Genomic DNA, 19,931 nt, shown 5'->3' with positions numbered 1-19,931 from the left:
TAAGAGAGTCTTTGGGGGGGGGGGGGGGGGTACTTCAGTGATAATTTGTTGATAATCTAAATTCCCTGACACCTTCTTTTGTTATGCATCCTCACTGGATTCCCACCCCCTTGTCCACCTCAGCAACTGCATAAAACTGGGCTCAGTCAAGTGCAATTACTCACATTTCAGTCCAAAGGGAGACCACTGTTTTGCTATGACAAATCGCCATCGCCGCTAACCGAGCCAAGCCAGCCAAGCTATGGCGACAATTCTCCCCCATGGCTGCAGCTGTCGGGTCATGCCATGCTGCCACTGGCGCTCGCTGCATCAGCAAAATCCATTCCAAACATTGAGCAAAGTCCAGGCACTGCCCAGGGCCACCAGTGGTGTGTGAGTCACGCCATGAGCTATGGCACTTTCCAGCTCAGTCCACAGGCCAGCTAAACCTTGTCACCATCGCCAATGCACTCCTCAGGAACATGGCATATGTGCAGCCTTGCCAATTCTTACCTCTCATGGGCCAAGCCGTAGCCTACGAGATGTAGAGACTGTGATAAGGTAGCCACGAACTGAGTGCCGAGCCAAGGGATAGTCCCTCAGGCTTCTGGTGCGGGGTTCATGCGTTCATTAAGCTTTTAGTGACAGTGTGAAGACTATCTCCTGTATGTTAGATATTCTTGAGTTGAATTTGTTTCAAGACTTGCGTGTCATCATATCAGGAAACAGTCCACTACCTGACATACTAGGTAATAAAAAAAAGTCTTTGCTTAATTGTGAGTAACATGTTTTTCTTGGTTTTGAAAAGGAAATATAAGTCCATTACTTGTAGCTGTTCGAAATGGGCCGTAACTTCTGTGAAGCATGTGTGGAGTCTTGTACTGTAAGGAAGCAAGGGAGAGGATGTTGTTATGGGTGGCCAGTATCCTCTTTATGCTACACAAATGCACACATGGATTAATACAGTTCTTTATTTACATGAACAAGCAGCTACCTATCTTGAATACAATGCATGTGTTGTGGTACAAGCTCATCAATAATAGTTCTCTTGCAGACAATATCGGTAATCTTGCTATCACAAACTTTAGCACCACTAATCTGGTCTCTATGTAATGTCGTTGCCTGCCATGAACTATACCTGCACTGTGACCGAACAGACAGAGGCCAAACTGCAGTTAAGACTAAGTGAGTCAGTGAAAGCATTGCGAGTGAGACAGTCAGTGGTGGAGGCCTAAATACTTGCTTCATCTTTGCCGACCAGTGTGATAGTGATAGCTTACACCAGCACACAATGTTGTACTGAACTAAAAGATGAACGAAAAATGTATTTGAATATTTTGATTTCCACAAGATGCAAACACTCGGGCTAAGTGGTTGCAAGCGATTCATTCTTCAAATTGAACACCTGGAAAGAATTCTGTAGTCTATTCTATGCATTTCACCGAGAAGGACATAATTACCTAAGATAAAATGAGGAAAACAGATGGTCCTGTGACAAAGTTCACAGGACAATAACCAAGTTAGCACCAGATGCTATTCCTTCTTTGTTTCCTGAACAGCCATCCTACATATGTGTTCATCTGTCTACTGAAAGAATACGGCCATTACAAGAACGAATAGGTAGTGTTGATTCCAGTATTTAGTACTTGATAAATTTTGTCAAGTTCCTAATGCATTGGAAAGACTAACCACTACCTGCACCTCCGTCTAACATACTGAGAAACTGACACTCAATACGTTTGTTCCTTACTACATATAACAAGAAAAACAACAATCATTCATTTAACTGAACACAATTCCACCACTGTCGCTGGCTGCAAATATTAGTTATTAGGTTAAATTTCAGACAGATTCTGTAGAGAATGGGTTTGGTCACTACAGACATATCTGTGGTGCATGTTTCCATGAGTCAGTTTTTCAGATCTTACACTCCAAAAAGAAACCGAAAACAATGTGTGTGTTAAAAATGAGATCTGCATGTTTGGAGCCTTGTGTGTAAAAGACCTGACACTGATTCTGTAGAAACACTTGATGAACAAGTGTCTCTTATGATTTCAAAGCACGCTCATAAGCGCTCAGGTAAAACAGTAACCTCTGCAAATGATTTAAGTGTGCTGTTCTATATTGGAGGATACACTTGTCACTGCTTATCAAAATTAGTAAGTGGGTGCAATAAACATAAAGCACTTATTGTTAGTGCTGATGAGTTCACTGGAAGTGAGATTAACAGTGAGAACTCCCACTTACTCAATCTGGGAGAGAATTTTATTTCATTTTTCAAACTGTCGTTGAAGGACGCAATTTTTTTCAGAACCTTATATCTGATGACTCTGAATGTTTTTTTCTAAGTAGAACAAATAGTAGAGAAGTGTTCAAACACCTTCTGGAAATGACAGTTGACTGTTATCGCTTTTCAGAAACGTTCATTGTGGTAAAGATGTGAATGAAATCATTTCATAAACGTGTCATAGTTTGGGAAATATTTACACAAATATTTATTCTGAAACAAGGACCAATCACCTTGGAGCCAACAGTCTACGTAAGTTACTTACATTTTCCAAATAAATGTAGATTTATTTTCAGTTCTTTTTTACTTTGCCACGTGATATAAAAATAGTATTTTCGACATTAGATGAAGTTCCAGGATTGCATGTTTCACAAAGGAACAAACCCAAAGAAAACTTGAAAGTAATCGCCTTTGAGGTAAGTTGCAGTGATACTACTAAAAGGGATTACAATTTCAGTTCCCGTTTCTGAGTCGTTTACAACGGTTACGTAATCTGTGTGAAACGTACAGTGTATGGCGGTTTACATGTTTTCAGCGAAATTTCCAACTGGAAATGGCACCGTGAACAGCTAAGGCCGTTGCACCTGCGTCTGCACGTAGCACTCAGGCCGTGACGTCATTAGAGAAAATCTAAATGTACATCCGTGTAACGTCAGCAATTTAGTGTTCGTGGTCAACGATAAGCACTTATGAAAGCACTTTGATCAAATCTTTGACAGTGTAGTACGGAAGCTCTTAGCAAAGATCACTGGTAAAAATTAGAGCGAGGGTCGTTGTTTACATACCGCCTCGCTTGATTTAATTCATTTAAGCTATAAAATGACGAAATATATTTGGTGCGTCGTTACCACCACAGTGATCATTGCAAAGTGTGAAGAATATGAAACTCTTCATAATACAAAGCACGCTGATTAAAAAACACTGTAGTAAGTGGATGGAATGTTACAAAGAAATTGCTGCAGCGATCACCTGCATTCTAAGGTACTACGCTGTGGATGATGTTAAGCTTACATATAAAAACAATGGATATAGAAGGAGATGGAGATATGGAGATGTACGAAGTGTGCATAATGAAGTAAATTTATTTATTTGTACTCTAAATAACCTACTTACCCTTCATAAATTCATCCTTACATCAAGAAAAGTTTTCCATCACTTCGGTTCCAAGAGTTCCGGAACATGTACAGAAAATAGCAGTTACGGCGCCTTCCATGATCACCACATAATGCCACCCCAAAACAGCAGGGAACGTCCACCTTGATGCACTCGCTGGACAGTGTGTCTAAGGCATTCAGAATGACCGGGTTGCCTCCAAACACGTCTCCGACGATTTTCTGGTTGAAGGCATATGAGACACTCATCGGTGAAGAGAACGTAATGCCAGTCCTGAGCGGTCCATTCGGTATGTACAGCGCGGTATGGTGTCGTGGCTGGAAAGATGGACCTCGCCATGGACGTCGAGAGTGAAGCTGCACATCATACAGCCTATTGCGCACAGTTTACGTCGTTACACGACGTCCTGTGGCTGCACAAAAAGCATTGTTCAGCACGGTGGCGTTGCTGTCGGAGTTTCTCCGAGCCATAATCCGTAGGTAGCGGTCATCCACTGCAGTACTAGCCCTTGGGTGGACTGAGCGAGGCATGTCATCGTCAGTTCCTGTCTTTCTGTATCTCCTCCGTGCCGGAACAACATCGCTTTGCTTGACTCCGAAATGCCTGGACACTCCCCTTGTTGAGAGCCCTTCCTGGCACAAAGTAACAATGCGGTACTGAGCGTCTAGGCTTGGTTGAACTATAGACAACACGAGCCGTTTGCCGCCTGCCTGACTGTAACTAATCGGCTGTTGGGCCTCCTCCGTCTAATAGGCTTTGCTCATGTACGGTTATTTACATCTTTGGGCAGGTTTAGTGACATCTCCGACCAGTCAAAAGGACTGTATCTGTGATACAATATCTACAGTCAATGTCTATCTTTAGGAGGTCTGGGAACGAGGGTGATGTATCTGGAATAATACGTAAAATGGTACACCGAGATAATCGAGTACTATATTAAAAGCTACAATAGCTTTCGATTGTTGGTAACATCCTAACCCAACCATGAGAGGACTTTTAGCAGAAAGAGCATTCATGGTTTAAGTAATGAAACACTGCACCAGTTACGTGTTTTTTCACGATGTGTACGATTCTTTGCGAGAATTTATTCTCATGATCAAGTACAAACATATACATAGGTATGTTACGTGATGCTTCGAAAAATTGCAATAAACCATAAAAATAGAGCTGAATGGCAAGAGGGCAGAACAACACACATACAAACACCACGTAATACACCGACTAAGTCAATATTTCGTCTTGATAATGAGAATAAATCTTAAAATGGCAGCATATTAATTGTGAAAAAATACGTAATACGTAACTAGTGCAGTGTTTCATTAGCTACGAGTAACTCGTTAATACACAGGTGCAGGCTATCCAAAAATGTCGATTATGACTAATGAAATTAGGAAATGACATTACTTAAATGAGTAGTATACTTTCTTTTCAAGCAATGCGCTCATTACCAATATATGCTACTGTGCAAGTAATTAACTCTTCGGATTCCATTCCCAAGCAACTGAAATGAAAAATTTTACAATCGTGTAATAGCTCCAGTGAAGTTAATTTGTCAGAGAATTCAACGAAATTATAGACAAAGATCTTTTACAGGGTTTTATGTCGGCCAGTAGCAGAGACCGTGCAGAATACCATGGCTGGCAGATGCGCAGACCACAGGGCGCTTGTGGGGTGAGAGGTAATGGTGGGGGTTTCAATCAGGCGCTGTAGGGAAACTGCCGAGTGCTGGAGGGGAAGTGCCATGCTGTACTAAAGCCTACACTCACATCTTTTGTAAATACTAAGTGGGACGCTTCCGCGCCCACACTTGCACTGCGGTCAGTCAAACAGATCTGTCATCTCTGTTTTGGTTGGTATATAAATGGTTCAAATGGCTCTGAGCACTATGGGACTTAACATCTATGGCCATTAGTCTCCTAGATCTTAGAGCTACTTAAAAACTAACTAACCTAAGGACGTCACACAACACCCAGTCATCACGGGTAGGTATATAAAAAGATTATTATTTTATTGTTTATCTTATGGCAATGCATACACAAAGATCACGAATTACTGCACATCAACATATAACCACGGCTCTCCAGCATAAAATACCACAAATAGCTACAGCTAGACGGATATCAAGGTCTTTTATGTATTTTATAACATCACTCGTCGCTGTGAGGAAGTCTTCAAAAGGATTGTTGTAGGCACGTGCGGGACATGTCGATACAACATGAGCTACTGTCTGTCATTCCACACCACTATCACAGAATGGTAATGAAGTTTTTCCCCACTTGTAGAGAGTGTCTGCACATCATCCATGGCCCATTCGGATGCAGTTCAAGAGAGTCCAAATTGGCCAAGGCTGGTCGAATCCAGGGGGTTTATTCTGGATGCAGGGCAGCTTCAGGCATTGTGAGGAACAGTTTTATATTGCTGAATTCAGTTTCCATGAGAGGCACGGCTGTGATGAGAGTGGGATGTCTTGATCTTAGTTATTTTCGCTCTGCAGGGAATATGTCGCCCACTATTGAAAAGTCGGCGTTATTAGCAATCTTCTGGTATTCATGCAGTAGTGTTCTCTTTCATACAGGAGGTGGAATGTGGCTGAAGATAGGTAGTCAGTGTGTGGGAGTATATCATATTGACCCACTAACAGTGCGAATGTCCTCGTTAAATTTTACGTCCATCTTTTTTATGTGCGGACCATTAAGCCTAAGAGAGGACAATGACTGTTCGCGTTCATGACACACCATAAGTCACACATGTCCTCTGAGTGGTGCTTAAAGAACAGTCGCTTCAAGCAACTATCTGAAACCAAGAAGCAGACGCAGCCAGATAACCTAAAAGATCTCTGGTCTGAATCTGTCACAAGACATGGGCTCACACCGTTCTTCTCAGGTCACTCCAACTACACTCCTGGAAATTGAAATAAGAACACCGTGAATTCATTGTCCCAGAAGGGGAAACTTTATTGACACATTCCTGGGGTCAGATACATCACACGATCACACTGACAGAACCACAGGCACATAGACACAGGCAGCAGAGCATGCACAATGTCGGCATTAGTACAGTGTATATCCACCTTTCGCAGCAATGCAGGCTGCTATTCTCCCATGGAGACGATCGTAGAGATGCTGGATGTAGTCCTGTGGAACGGCTTGCCATGCCATTTCCACCTGGCGCCACAGTTGGACCAGCGTTCGTGCTGGACGCGCAGACCGCGTGAGACGACGCTTCATCCAGTCCCAAACATGCTCAATGGGAGACAGACCCGGAGATCTTGCTGGCCAGGGTAGTTGACTTACACCTTCTAGAGCACATTGGGTGGCACGGTATATATGCGGACGTGCATTGTCCTGTTGGAACAGCAAGTTCCCTTGCCGGTCTAGGAATGGTAGAACGATGGGTTCGATGACGATTTGGATGTATCGTGCACTGTTCAGTGTCCCCTCGACGATCACCAGAGATGTACGGCCAGTGTAGGAGATCGCTCCCCACATCATGATGCCGGGTGTTAGCCCTGTGTGCCTCGGTGGTATGCAGTCCTGATTGTGGCGCTCACCTGCACGGCGCAAAACACGCATACGACCATCATTGGCACCAAGGCAGAAGCGACTCTCATCGCTGAAGACGACACGTCTCCATTCGTCCCTCCATTCACGCCTGTCGCGACACCACTGGAGGCGGGCTGCACGATGTTGGGGCGTGAGCGGAAGACGGCCTAACGGTGTGCGGGACCGTAGCCCAGCTTTATGGAGACGGTTGCGAATGGTCCTCGCCGATACCCCAGGAGCAACAGTGTCCCTAATTTGCTGGGAAGTGGCGGTGCGGTCCCCTACGGCACTGCGTAGGATCCCACGGTCTTGGCGTGAATCCGTGCGTCGCTGCGGTCCGGTCCCAGGTCGACGGGCACGTGCACCTTCCGCCGACCACTGGTGACAACATCGATGTACTGTGGAGACCTCACGCCCCACGTGTTGAGCAATTCGGCGGTACGTCCACCCGGCCTCCCGCATGCCCACTATACGCCCTCGCTCAAAGTCCGTCAACTGCACATACGGTTCACGTCCACGCTGTCGCAGCATGCTACCAGTGTTAAAGACTGCGATGGAGCTCCGTATGCCACGGCAAACTGGCTGGCACTGACGGCGGCGGTGCACAAATGCTGCGCAGCTAGCGCCATTCGACGGCCAACACCGCGGTTCCTGGTGTGTCCGCTGTGCCGTTCGTGTGATCATTGCTTGTACAGCCCTCTCGCAGTGTCCGGAGCAAGTATGGTGGGTCTGATACACCGGTGTCAATGTGTTCTTTTTTCCATTTCTAGGAGTGTATAAACTTTGGACCCCCATCACGATATGTCAAATCATCTTTGAAGGCATAAGTAAATCCAAATGCCAAGTTTTACAGTATATAAAAAGAGATAACCTAAAAGATCTCTGGTCTGAATCTGTCACAAGATATGGGCTCACACTGTACTTCTCAGGTCACTCCAGCTGTAAACTTCGGACCCCCATCAGAATATGTCGAACTATCTTTGAAGGCATAAGTAAATACAAATTCCAAGTCTTACAGTATATAAAAAGAGTAGCGCCTATAATGAAGCTGTTGTTGCCTGGCTTGTGAACCATTTGCAACTCTCAGAGAAAGGTTATGAGGTGGTCAATTTTGGGTAAAACCTGCACATTCCCCTTGATGCCGTTGTAAAACTTGCTTCTCCAGCAAATCCACAGGTGAGTTTGCGCAGTATTAGTGAACATATTGTGCAGATGTAGCTGCGAGAGAATTCTGAATCTGTGGTTTGTTAAGAGAGGAAAATTTAAGTCAGTAGTTATCAAAAAGCACATATTCTGTGCAAACGTGTAATGTCTTGACTTATGTTGTTCAATGGCCTTTAAAATTACACCCTTTCATCGAAAAAGTCTGTAGTTAGTGGAATAACACAGTAGCTAACGAAGTTTTGCATAATAACAATATGGCAATATACTCTCCTCTCTTTGTGCTATCATCATCATCATCATCATCATTTAAGACTGCTTATGTCTTTCAGCATTCAGTCTGGAGCATAGTCCCCCTTATAAAATTCCTCCGTGATCCCCTATTCAGTGCTAACATTGGAGCCTCTTCTGATGTTAAACCTATTACTTCAAAATCATTTTTAACCGAATCCAGGTACCTTCTCCTTGGTCTGCCCCGACTCCTCCTACTCTCTACTGCTGAACCCATGAGTCTCTTGGGTAACCTTGCTTCTCCCATGTGTGTAACATGACCTCACCATCTAAGCCTGTTCGCCCTGACTACTACATCCATAGAGTTCATTCCCAGTTTTTCTTTGATTTCCACATTGTTCCCATCTACTAGAACCCTAGCTACTTTCATATCCGTAACCTCAACCTTAATGATAAGGTAACCTGAGTCTACCCACCTTTCGCTCCCATGCAACAAAGTTGGTCGAAAGAGTGAACAGTGCACAGATAACTTAGTCTTGGTACAGACTTCCTTCTTGGAGAAGAGAGAAGATCGTAGCTGAGCGCTCACTTCATTAGCTTTGCTACACCTCGCTTCCAGTTCTTTCACTATGTTGCCATCCTGTGAGAATATGCATCCTAAGTACTTGAAACCGTCCACCTGTTCTAACTTTGTTCTTCCTATTTGGCACTCAATCCGTTTATATTTCTTTCCCACTGACGTTACTTTCGTTTTGGAGATGCTTATCTTCATACCATAGTCCTTACATTTTTTATCAAGCTCTGAAACATTACTTTGCAAACTTTCAGTCGAATCTGCCATCACAATTAAGTCATCTGCAAATGCGAGACTGCTTATTTTGTGTTCACATATCTTAATCTCACCCAGCCAGTTTATTGTTTTCAACACATGATCCATAAATAATATGAACAACAGTGGAGACAGGTTGCAGCCTTGTCTTACCCCTGAAACTACTCTGAAACATGAACTCAATTTACCTGCTGCCTGACTATCCATGCAAAGACCTTTAACTGCTTGCAAAAGTTTGCCTCCTATTCCATAATCTCGTAGAACAGTCAATAACTTCCTCCAAGGAACCCGGTCATATGCCTTTTCTAGATCTATAAAGCATAGGTACAATTCCCTGTTCCACTCGCAACACTTCTCCATTATTTGTCGTAAGCTAAAGATCTGGTCCTGACAACCTCTAAGAAGCCTAAACCCACACTGATTTTCATCCAATTTGTCCTCAAGTAATACTCGCACTTTCCTTTCTACAATACCTGAGAAGATTTTACCCACAACGCTAATTAAAGAGATACCTCTGTAGTTGTTACAATCTTTTCTATTTACATGTTTAAAGATTGGTGTGATTACTGCTTTCGTCCAGTCTGATGGAACCTGTCCCGACTCCCACGCCATTTCAATTATCCCGTGTAGCCATTTAAGACCTGACATTCCACTGTATTTGATGAATTCTGACTTAATCTTATCCACCCCAGTTGCTTTATTGGACTGCAATCTATTGACCATTTTCTCCACTTCCTCAAATGTGATCCTATTTCCATTATCATTCCTATCCCATTGTGCATCGAAATCTGAAACGTTACTGATCGTATTTTCACCTACATTGAGCAACTGTTTAAAATATTCCCTCCATCTGCCCAAGGCATCAACAGGATTTACCAGCAGTTTTCCTGAACTGCCCAAAATACTTGTCAATTCCTTCTTACCTCCCTTTCGAAGACTGCTAATTACACTCCAGAATGGTTTTCCAGCAGCTTGACCCAAAGTCTGCAATCTGTTTCCAAAGTCTTCCCAAGATTTCTTCTTGGATGCTGAAATTATCTGTTTGGCTTTGTTTCTTTCTTCAACGTAACTTTCTCTGTCTACCTGAGTTCTAGTATGTAGCCATTTTTGATACGCCTTCTTTTTCCTTTTACAGGCTGCCTTGACTGTGTCATTCCGCCAAGCTGTTTGCTTCATCCTGCCTTTACACACTACTGTTCCAAGGCATTCTTTAGCCACTTCTAGTACTTTATCCCTGTACCTTGTCCATTCCTATTCCAATGACTGTAATTGACTAAATTCGACTAACTGAGATCACTGTTATGTACTTGTACCTGATTTCCTTATCCTGAAGTTTCTCCACTCTTATCCTCCTACATATGGACCTGACCTCCTGCACTTTCGGCCTCACAATACCAATTTCACTGCAGATTAAATAGTGATCAGTGTCATCAAAGAATCCCCTGAATACACGTGTGTCCCTCACAGTCTTCCTGAATTCCTGATATGTTATTATATAGTCAGTGACAGATCTGGTTCCCCTGCCTTCCCAAGTACACTGGTGAATGTTCTTATGTTTAACAAAGTAGTTTGTGATTACTAAGCCCATACTGGCACAGCAATCCAAGAGTTGTTTCCCGCTCCTATTGGCCTCCATATCCTCTCCAAATTTACCCATAACCTTTTCATACTCTTCTGTTCGATTTCCAATCCTGGCATTAAAATCACCCATGAGCAGAACACTGTCCTTGTCCATTACTCTAACAACTACATCAATGAGTGCCTCATAAAAACTATCCATCTTATCTTGATCTGTCCCTTCACAATGCGAATATACTGACACAATCCTAATTTTCTTGCTAGACACTGTCAAATCTATCCACATCAGTCGTTCGTTTACGTACCTTATTGCAACCACGCTAGGTTCAATTTCTTTCCTGATGTAAAGCCCTACACCCCATTGTGTAATTCCTGCTTTGACTCCTGACAGGTAGACTTTATATTCTCCAACTTCCTCTTCTTTCTCACCCCTTACCCGAATGTCACTAACAGCTAAAACGTCCAACCCCATCTTACTTGCGGCCTCTGCCAGCTCTACCATCTTCCCAGAGTAGCCCCCATTGATATTAATAGCTCCCCATCTCGTTACCATTCGTTTGCCGAGTCGTATCTTAGGAGTCCCTGGTTTGTCAATTAGAGGTGGGACTCCGTCACCTCCAAAGGTCCGAGGCATTTTGCTCTGATTGTTGCCAGCATCATATTTAAAGTACCAGGGAAGCAGGTTGCTAGCCTTACTTGCCCCGGGTCCCACTGAGTTTTACCCCTAACGGTTGAGGGACTAACCGGTGGATTTGGTAGTCTTTGCTGTCTGAGCAGAAAGGTGACCACGACTCAGAATATGCCCGAGATGCCCAGCCTTATCCCAAAGTAACTGGTATCCCGACTGACAGGATCACTTACTTGGCCCTTCATACGTTTCCCGTGGTTCATGAACTAGGACATGAGAACAGGAACCCACACCATGAACCACCTATCATTTACCAAAATCTCTTTCGATATTTCAAACTGTTTATGAAATACGAGAAATGTTGCGGATATTTCACTGTCGTCATCACTGGCTTGGCGTGATCCGAAATGAGTGTGCTACATCAGAGCAGTTTTCTCGAGATTGGTGACAAATTTGTCAACCCAAGTCTAAAATTTCATTTTTAACTAAATTTCGGATGCAGCATCTATTATAAAATATGCACCAAACGGAAAACCACAGCAACCCCTATTTTTCACTCCCGAATTTCGCGCAGTGTCTTACTTCCACGTAAACATCATAATAACTATGACCATTTAACAAATGATGGGTTCATCATCGACAACTGTCACATGGTTGGGCATGTGGCGCGGTTCTGCACGCTTCCCCCACGCTGTGTTAAGTGTTCAGGGGTGCACGCCAGTCGAGACTGCACACGGCAATGGACAGATGGCCCGGCCAAATGCGCTGGATGTGGTGGGGAACATGTGGCCTCCTACTGCGTCTGTTCCAGCTTCCAACAGGCTGTGGCACGGAGCCATCGTCAACGGCCTGGCTCAATAAAGCAACCTGCACTGGTCAGACTTGGACTCAGTTTGGCTGCTGCTATTACCTCTGGCTCCTCACCCCGGACCGCTGTACCTGTGACGAAGCCGGCCACTGTTGCAACAGCTACCAACACCAAGATGGACTTCCATCCACAGGCCACAGCGCGAATACCAGCACGGCGCTCCGAACAGCAGCGGGGTGAAGACCAGGCACAACAAGACCACTCCCAACGGGGACGTCAGGCTGGCGTCGTGGCAAACCCAGCTCAACACTCCCAAGCTGCAACTGTATCATCCCAAGCGGCCGATTCCAGCATGGACGAAATGAAGCTCCTCTTATAACAACTTCTCAAAGATATCCCATGGCAACTCCTTGCCACTGTCAGTGCAGTCATTCAGGTAATCTCCACTGGACAACTGGACTCCCAGCATGGCCCGTAGTCAATGAGGCTTCACAGTCTGCATGTGGAATGCCCAGGGCATCCGCACCCAAGATGGCGAATTTCGACAGCTGCTGCGGGACGAGGCCATCGACATTTGCCTGGTTTCTGAGACTTTTCTCAAGCCTGGTGTCCATGTCCGAGCTGCCAACTACGTGTGTTACCAGACCGACAGACCAACTCATGGCAGTGGCACAGCGGTGTATGCCCGGACTTCCCTGGTGCACCATTAAGTTCCCCTTCCGCCCCTACAAGCGATGGAGGACACTGCTGTAGCTGTCGACACTTCGCATGGACGCATCACGTTTGTTGCTGTCTACCGTCCACCTGGCCGACAGTTACTCCTACAGGACGTTGAATCTTTGCTGGCATTGCCTGGAAAGGTCTTTGCTGGTGGTGACTTTAACGCAAAGCACACCGAAAGGCATTCCTGTGGGCATTGCGGTGGCCAAGGGAGTGCCCTATGTTATATCCACCAGCACCCGCAATGCCTTATGTTCGGACCACACCCCAGTTATATTTGACATCGATGTCGATGCCCAGCCAGTGAAGCGGAGACGAATCCCGACCAGGAACACCAACTGAAACTGGTATCGGAAGCTGTCGGAAGAGGGTCTCCGTGATGCACCTGACGCAGACGATGTTGGGATTAATAGCTGTGCCCGATTCCTCCACGACTGTGCTCTACAAGTGGTGCTCCAAGCCACACCGCGACCGCGATCTGATCCACCTGACTGATCCCGGCAACTACAACCACATCTCATGGAGGCGATAACTGGCAAAAATCGCCTCTTTCGTGAATGGCAGCTGATGCGCAATTCAGCCCCAAAGAGGGCTCTCAACAGGATGAGGAGGGATATCAAAGTTGCCGCTGCAAACCACCGCCATCAGGAATGGTCCAACCGCCTGGCCACTCTTCGTGTTGACGATGGTACCATTTGGAAAGCCACACAGCTCTTTCTCCGCCGGCGACAGAAGATTCCGCCGCTACAAGTTGGTCAAAACATCGTCAGCAGCCCAGTGGACAAAGCCAACGCCATTGCTGATGTTTTTGAACAAAATTTCCAGCCCATCATGGACCCCATGGATCCAGATCACATTCGCCTGGTTGCTCAACGTCTCCCAGTGTTCCTCGCTGCCCTCACGAGTGACGAACGTATCGAAGAGGTGGATGCTGATGAAGTCTCCGATCAACTTCGGTGGCTCAACAAACGCAAGGCGGGAGGCACTGGCCAGCTTACAAATGAAATGCTGCACCAGCTGCCACCAACAGCTACTGAACACCTTGCTCGACTTTTCAACAGCATCCTCCGCATTGGCCAGTATCCTCAGGAGTGGAAACACACTGAGGTAGTCCCCATCTGGAAGCCTGGGAAGGACCCTCATCTACCGAGCAGCTACAGACCTATCAGTTTGCTACCAGCAGTCAGCAAAGTCTTTGAAAGGCCGTATCTCTGCCGCCTCCTGCGTCACATCAGGGACGAGCGTCTCCTACCGGATGAACAATGTGGTTTTCGCCCTGGACACGCCACAGCGCACCAAATGCTTCAACTCATTGAAGAGGCCCTTAATGCCATCGAATGACGGGAGTATTTCGGGGACATCTTTCTGGATGTTTCACGGGTGTTCGATTCTGTATGGCATGAGGGGCTTTTCTTCAAGCCCCTGGACCTCGGTGTGCCTCTGCCGCATGTCCGTCTCTTACACTCTTACCTTGGCGACAGAATCTTTCATGTACGCACGGAGGACCTGTCGACGCGCCCCTGGGTCAGGGCTCCGTCTTCGGTCCCATCCTGCACATCCTGTATACCGAAGACATGCCATGAGTGGACAGGGTCCACCTCGCCCTCTACATGGATGATACAGCGATGTACATGCGAAGCATGAGTGCAGCTCTGCTCCGACGACACATGCAGGCAACAGCTGACATACTTAGTCAGTGGGCCAGGTGGTGGCGCCTCAGCTCCTATGGGGCTAACACGCAAGCCCTCCTCATCACCAAGAAGCATATCCCAGCCGACCTACCGCAGATCACCATCAGGGGAACCGCCGTACCTTTGGGGCAATACAGTCAAGTACCTGGGTGTGACGCTGGATAGAGGGCTCACATGGAGACACCATATAGACGACATCGTCAATAAGGTCAGGGGTAGAATGACTCAACTCTACCCCTTCCTCAATCCGACACCTGCGCTCCCGCCAGAACTGGGGTGTTGTGCTTTATCTTACACTCATACGCCCACTTATCGACTACGCTGCAGTGGTTTGGGGCAACGCTGCAGCGACCCACGTCGACTGACTCCAGAGACTTCAGAACCGGATTCTACGTCTGGCATTGCACCTCCCTCGGTGCTTCCCGCCGGACGACCTTAACCGAGTCTCCAACATCCCAACTGTTCGAGGCAGGTTTCGTCAGGCTGCAGGGCTCTTTTACGAGAAGAATGCGCGATCCGAAAATGCGCTCCTTCGAGCACTGGGCCACCGGGTACAGTGTCTTAACGCAACCAGATGATCCCACCTGCTTCGCGACCACTGAGTTGCCAGCACGTCCAGACCACTGTCCAAACAGACTGACAGGACACAAAACAAGAAGTAAGGACACATCACACGCACCGTCAGTTTGGAGGAATAGCCTTCCGGCTTAGACTTCACCGACCCACAGGGGCTCATCTGTCCCTGTCAGGCAGCAGCAGCAGCAGCAGCCGCAGGCAGGCACAGTAGATACAGTCGATGCGCCACGCCGCCACGAAGAGGAGTCGCCACATAGTTTGGCCAGCTGAACTCACTGCCTGTCTGCTGACCAAGCTGCCAGCGCCATGCGCCACGCGCCACGCTATTCGCTGGCGCTCGGCCACGTGCTAGACGGCAACATGCCGACCTACGGTCTCGCCGTAATCTGCAGTCCACTTGATGGCTACATATCATTGCAGCGCACCTGAGGGTCCTGATTTCAACCCAGTGGCGCCTCTATCTCGCCGCCATTGCGGCTAACTGCAGCCAGGTCCACGGCACCGCCATGCAAGTGCCACGTGTCTGTTGCTCCAGCAGGGAGAAAGGTTTATCTGTTTAACAAGAGTAATTGGAGGCAGATTTCAGACTACCTGACAGATCAAAACGAAAATTTCTGTTCCAACGCTGACAATGTTGAGTGTTTATGGAAAAACGTTCAAGGCAATCGTAAAATGCGTTTTAGACAAGTACGTGCCGAGTAAAAACTGAGGGACGGGAAAAACTCACCGTGGTTCAATAACAAAGTTAGGAAACTACTGCGAAAGCAAAGAGAGCTTGACTGCAAATTTAAACGCTGGCAAAACCTCTCAAACAAACAGAAGCTAAACTACATCAAAGTGACCGTAAGGAGGGCTCTGCGTGAAGCTTCAGTGAATTCGAAAGTAAAATTGTATGTACCGGCTTGATAGAAAATCCTAGGAAGTTCTGGTCTTATGTTAATGATTTAACATAAGACCAGAAGTGGATCGAAACAGCATATCCAGACATTCCGGGATGACAATGGCATTCAAACAGAGGATGACGCGGGTAAAGCTGAAATACTAAACACCTTTTTCCAAAGCTGTTTCACAGAGGAAGACCGCACAGCAGTTCTTTCTCTAAATCCTCGCACGAACGAAAAAATGGCTGACATCTAAATAAGTGTCCAAGGAATAGAAAAGCAACTGAAATCACTCAACAGAGTAAAGTGCACTAGACCTGACGGGATACCAATTCGTTTCTACACAGAGTACGCGAAAGAACTTGCCCCCCATCTAACAGCCGTGTACCGCAACTCTCTAGAGGAGCGGAAGGTTCCAAATGATTGTAAAAGAGCACAGGTGGTTCCAGTTTTTAAGAAGGGTCGTCGAGCAGATGCGCAAAACTACAGGCCTATATCTCTGACATCGATCTGTTGTAGAATTTTAGAATATGTTTTTTTCTCGCATATCATGTCATTTCTGGAAACCCAGAACTCAAGTGTCCGTAGGAATCAACATTGATTCTGGAAACAGTGATCGCGTGAGACCCAACTCGCTTTATTTTGAGACCCAGAAAATGTTATATACAGGCTCCCAGGGAGATGCCACTTTCCTTGACTTCCGGAAGGCGTTCGATACAGTTCCGCGCTGTCGCCTGATAAACAAAGTCAAGGTCAGCTGTGTGGCTGGATTGAAGAGTTTTTGGCAAACAGAACACAGCTTGTTGTTCTCAATGGAGAGACGTCTACAGACTTTAAAGTAACCTCTGGCGTGCCACAGGGGAGTGTTTTGGGACCATTGCTTATCACAATATATATATAAATGACCTAGTAGATAGTGTCGGAAGTTCCATGCGGCTTTTCGCGGATGATGCTGTAGTGTGGCCTAATGGAGTAGGCAAATGAATGGAGATTCTACATCACCTCAATGCCATCATAGCAACATCCGGTTCACCATGAAAATAGATAAATATGGCTGTTTGCCTTTCCTGGATGTTCTGGTTCGAAGGAAGAATGATGGTTCTCTAGAGCATTCACTTTACTGGAAGCACACTCATTCTGATTTGTACCTGCAAGCATCGAGTTCCCATCACCCATCGCAAACAGTGAGTGAGCTTAAAACACTTGTTCATAGAGCTCATACTGTCGCAGAACTAGATAGCTCACCTCAAGAACTCGCCCATCAAAAAACAGTATTCAGTGAAAATGGGTATTCTATACGGCACATTAACAGGACTAACACTTAAAACTAAGAAGAAGGAAGTGGATGATGAGGAGAAGATGCCAGAACACTCTTTAGCTTTTCTTCCTTTCGTTGGCAACACTCCATTTAAAATAGCAAGAATCCTTGAAAAATTTCAGCTAATAGTGGTTTTCCACCCACCATCGAAGATTGCGGACATTGTGGAGTCAGTTAAGGACATTCTGTTACTACAAAAGGCCAGAATTTATAAGATACCATGCCAGTGTGGTATGGCTTACATAGGCCAAACGACACACACGGAATGCTGCTCTGAATATCAACGTTACACCTACCTTTGCAGCAAGCAAGTCCGCTATTTCTGAACATTGTATTTCTACTGGACATTCAATGGAGTATGAGCAAACAATGATTTTGTCCACAGCAACGTCTTTCTGGGACTCCATTATTAAAGACTCCGTAGAAATACGACTGGCAGAAAATCTGTTGAACCGTGACAGCGGCTACCAGCTGGACAGTGCATGGAAACCCACCATCTCCACGATTTGCTCTAATCGAAGACGACGGAGTGCGCCACGGCCGCGGCAAACAGCAACGCAGAGGGCGACTGAGTTCCATTATTTCACCAGCGAGGTCACTGCCGGAGGGCAGTGTGGTCCATCTATCAAGTTTTCGACACATGCGCAGAATAGTTACAGAGCGCCATACATTGCGCAACATAGGACGTTTTCCCATCTAGAGGGTTGAATCCCCTCCTTCAAAGGCGCAGATTCCAGAGCCTGGGCTACCCTCAGGGTGAAATCTACGTTTTCGAAGATCTTGTTGCTGTTGCGTTTGCTGTCTGTGTGTCCGTCTGTCTGTCTGCCTACATGTTTTGTCTGCCATTGCTGCCCCCTGCTGCTGTTGTCGTCTGTCCTTCTGCGTGTCTGCTTGCCTGCCTGCTGGTCTTCCTGCCTGCTCGCCACCTTTCGGAACTTCCCCACCACCTACTATCCGTCCGTCGCCTTCCTTCGTCGATGCCGCCTGTTGTGCGTACGTAGCCATCCATCCGCCACCATCACCATTCATCCGCCATTTTCCATTGCCGCCGCCGCCTGCTGTTCGTCCGTCGCCGTTCCTCTACCATGAGCACTCCCACCTCCACTGTCATCTATACCTCCCCCTCCCCCTCTTCCACTGTCATTTCCTGGAGTGCCGCCCATGGACGCCCTCCTTATACCTTGCCTCCCCTTCCCACATTATCCATTCCCCCACCTCCTCCCCTGCTGTGTACCCACACCCCTTCACCCTTCCTGCACATCCACAACAGCTTCCACTCCTGCCTCACCATCACCTCCGTTGCCCCTCAGGTGGTCTGCTTCCCCTCTCTCACCTCCCATCACTCCACCATCTGCATCCCCCACACACATCAGGTCACACTGGGCCACCATCGTCACCACTGAACCGGCTGCTTCTCCTGGCATCTCCACCATGTACAACGTTCAACTGACCCCCAACTGCAAAAACCTCCCCACCTGTACCCATTGCAAGGCCTCCCACTTTCTTAAAAATTGCCCCAACATCGCTGACCGTCCTTCCTGTAACACCTGCAATGGACCCCATCCCACCTACTCCTACAAGTGTAAATCTAAACCCCCTCCTGCCGTCCCCAAGCTTATAGTCCCTGTCCATCCCATTGATCCCCCCCATCCATCCCAACAATTCCCTCCATCCACCCCCCACGGCTGAGGACATCATCTGGTTCCTTACCGTTGTCCTCCAAAACATTCACCCTTTTCAGTGACCCCACACCTTCCAACAAATCTCCATTGCCATCTGCTCCGTCTTCTACCTGAACACTTTTGCCACTTACTCCCACAACCAAGCCCACTTCACCTTCACCCACCTCAACACCCTAGTTTCAGCCTCTTCCCTTCCCTCTCTTCCCCCCTCTCTTCCCATCATGGCGTGGCACGAGTGTTGCATCCTCTTCCAGAACATCTGCTCCTTCTGAACCAACAAATACCTACTCATGAACACCGTCTCCCACCACTTGGTCGACGCCTGCATATTGAACGAAACCTTCCTCCAGCCCCACCATTCTATCGGCACCTCTCCCTATATCCTCCACCACACTAATGCTCCTGGTCCTCGAGCCCAGGGTGGAGACGCGATTGGTATCCTTAAGCATATCCCTGACTGGCCACAACCACTCCTCAATGATCCCAATGAACACCTTATCCTCAGCGTCATCTTCCCCTCCCTCAACATTACCTGCACTACCATCTATGTTCGCTCCATTGCTCCTTATGACTTCATTTCCCACAGTGACTGCACCTTCTACAACTATGTGATTGCCACCAACATCAACATCCATACCCACTCTCCTGCCATCCTTCAGCAGTGGCATCAGTTCCTCTCCACGATCCAAGGTGACCTTGTTCCCCTTCCCCAGGAAACCAATCCCAAAAGCGACACCACCCCCGATGTTTACATTGCCTCCACCAACCTCCTTGGGCGTATTGCTGTTGACATCCTTGACCCCACAGGTGGCGAACAACTCCCTGTCCTTCTCACTGTCACATCTGCTTACCATCCCCCTCCAGCTCCTCACCCAGCACCCGCTCCCAAGGTCGCCCATGACAACCA

This window comes from Schistocerca gregaria, chromosome 8, assembly GCF_023897955.1.
Source record: "Schistocerca gregaria isolate iqSchGreg1 chromosome 8, iqSchGreg1.2, whole genome shotgun sequence".
NCBI classification, from domain to species: Eukaryota; Metazoa; Arthropoda; class Insecta; order Orthoptera; family Acrididae; genus Schistocerca; species Schistocerca gregaria.
This window is presented reverse-complemented; position numbering follows the sequence as displayed.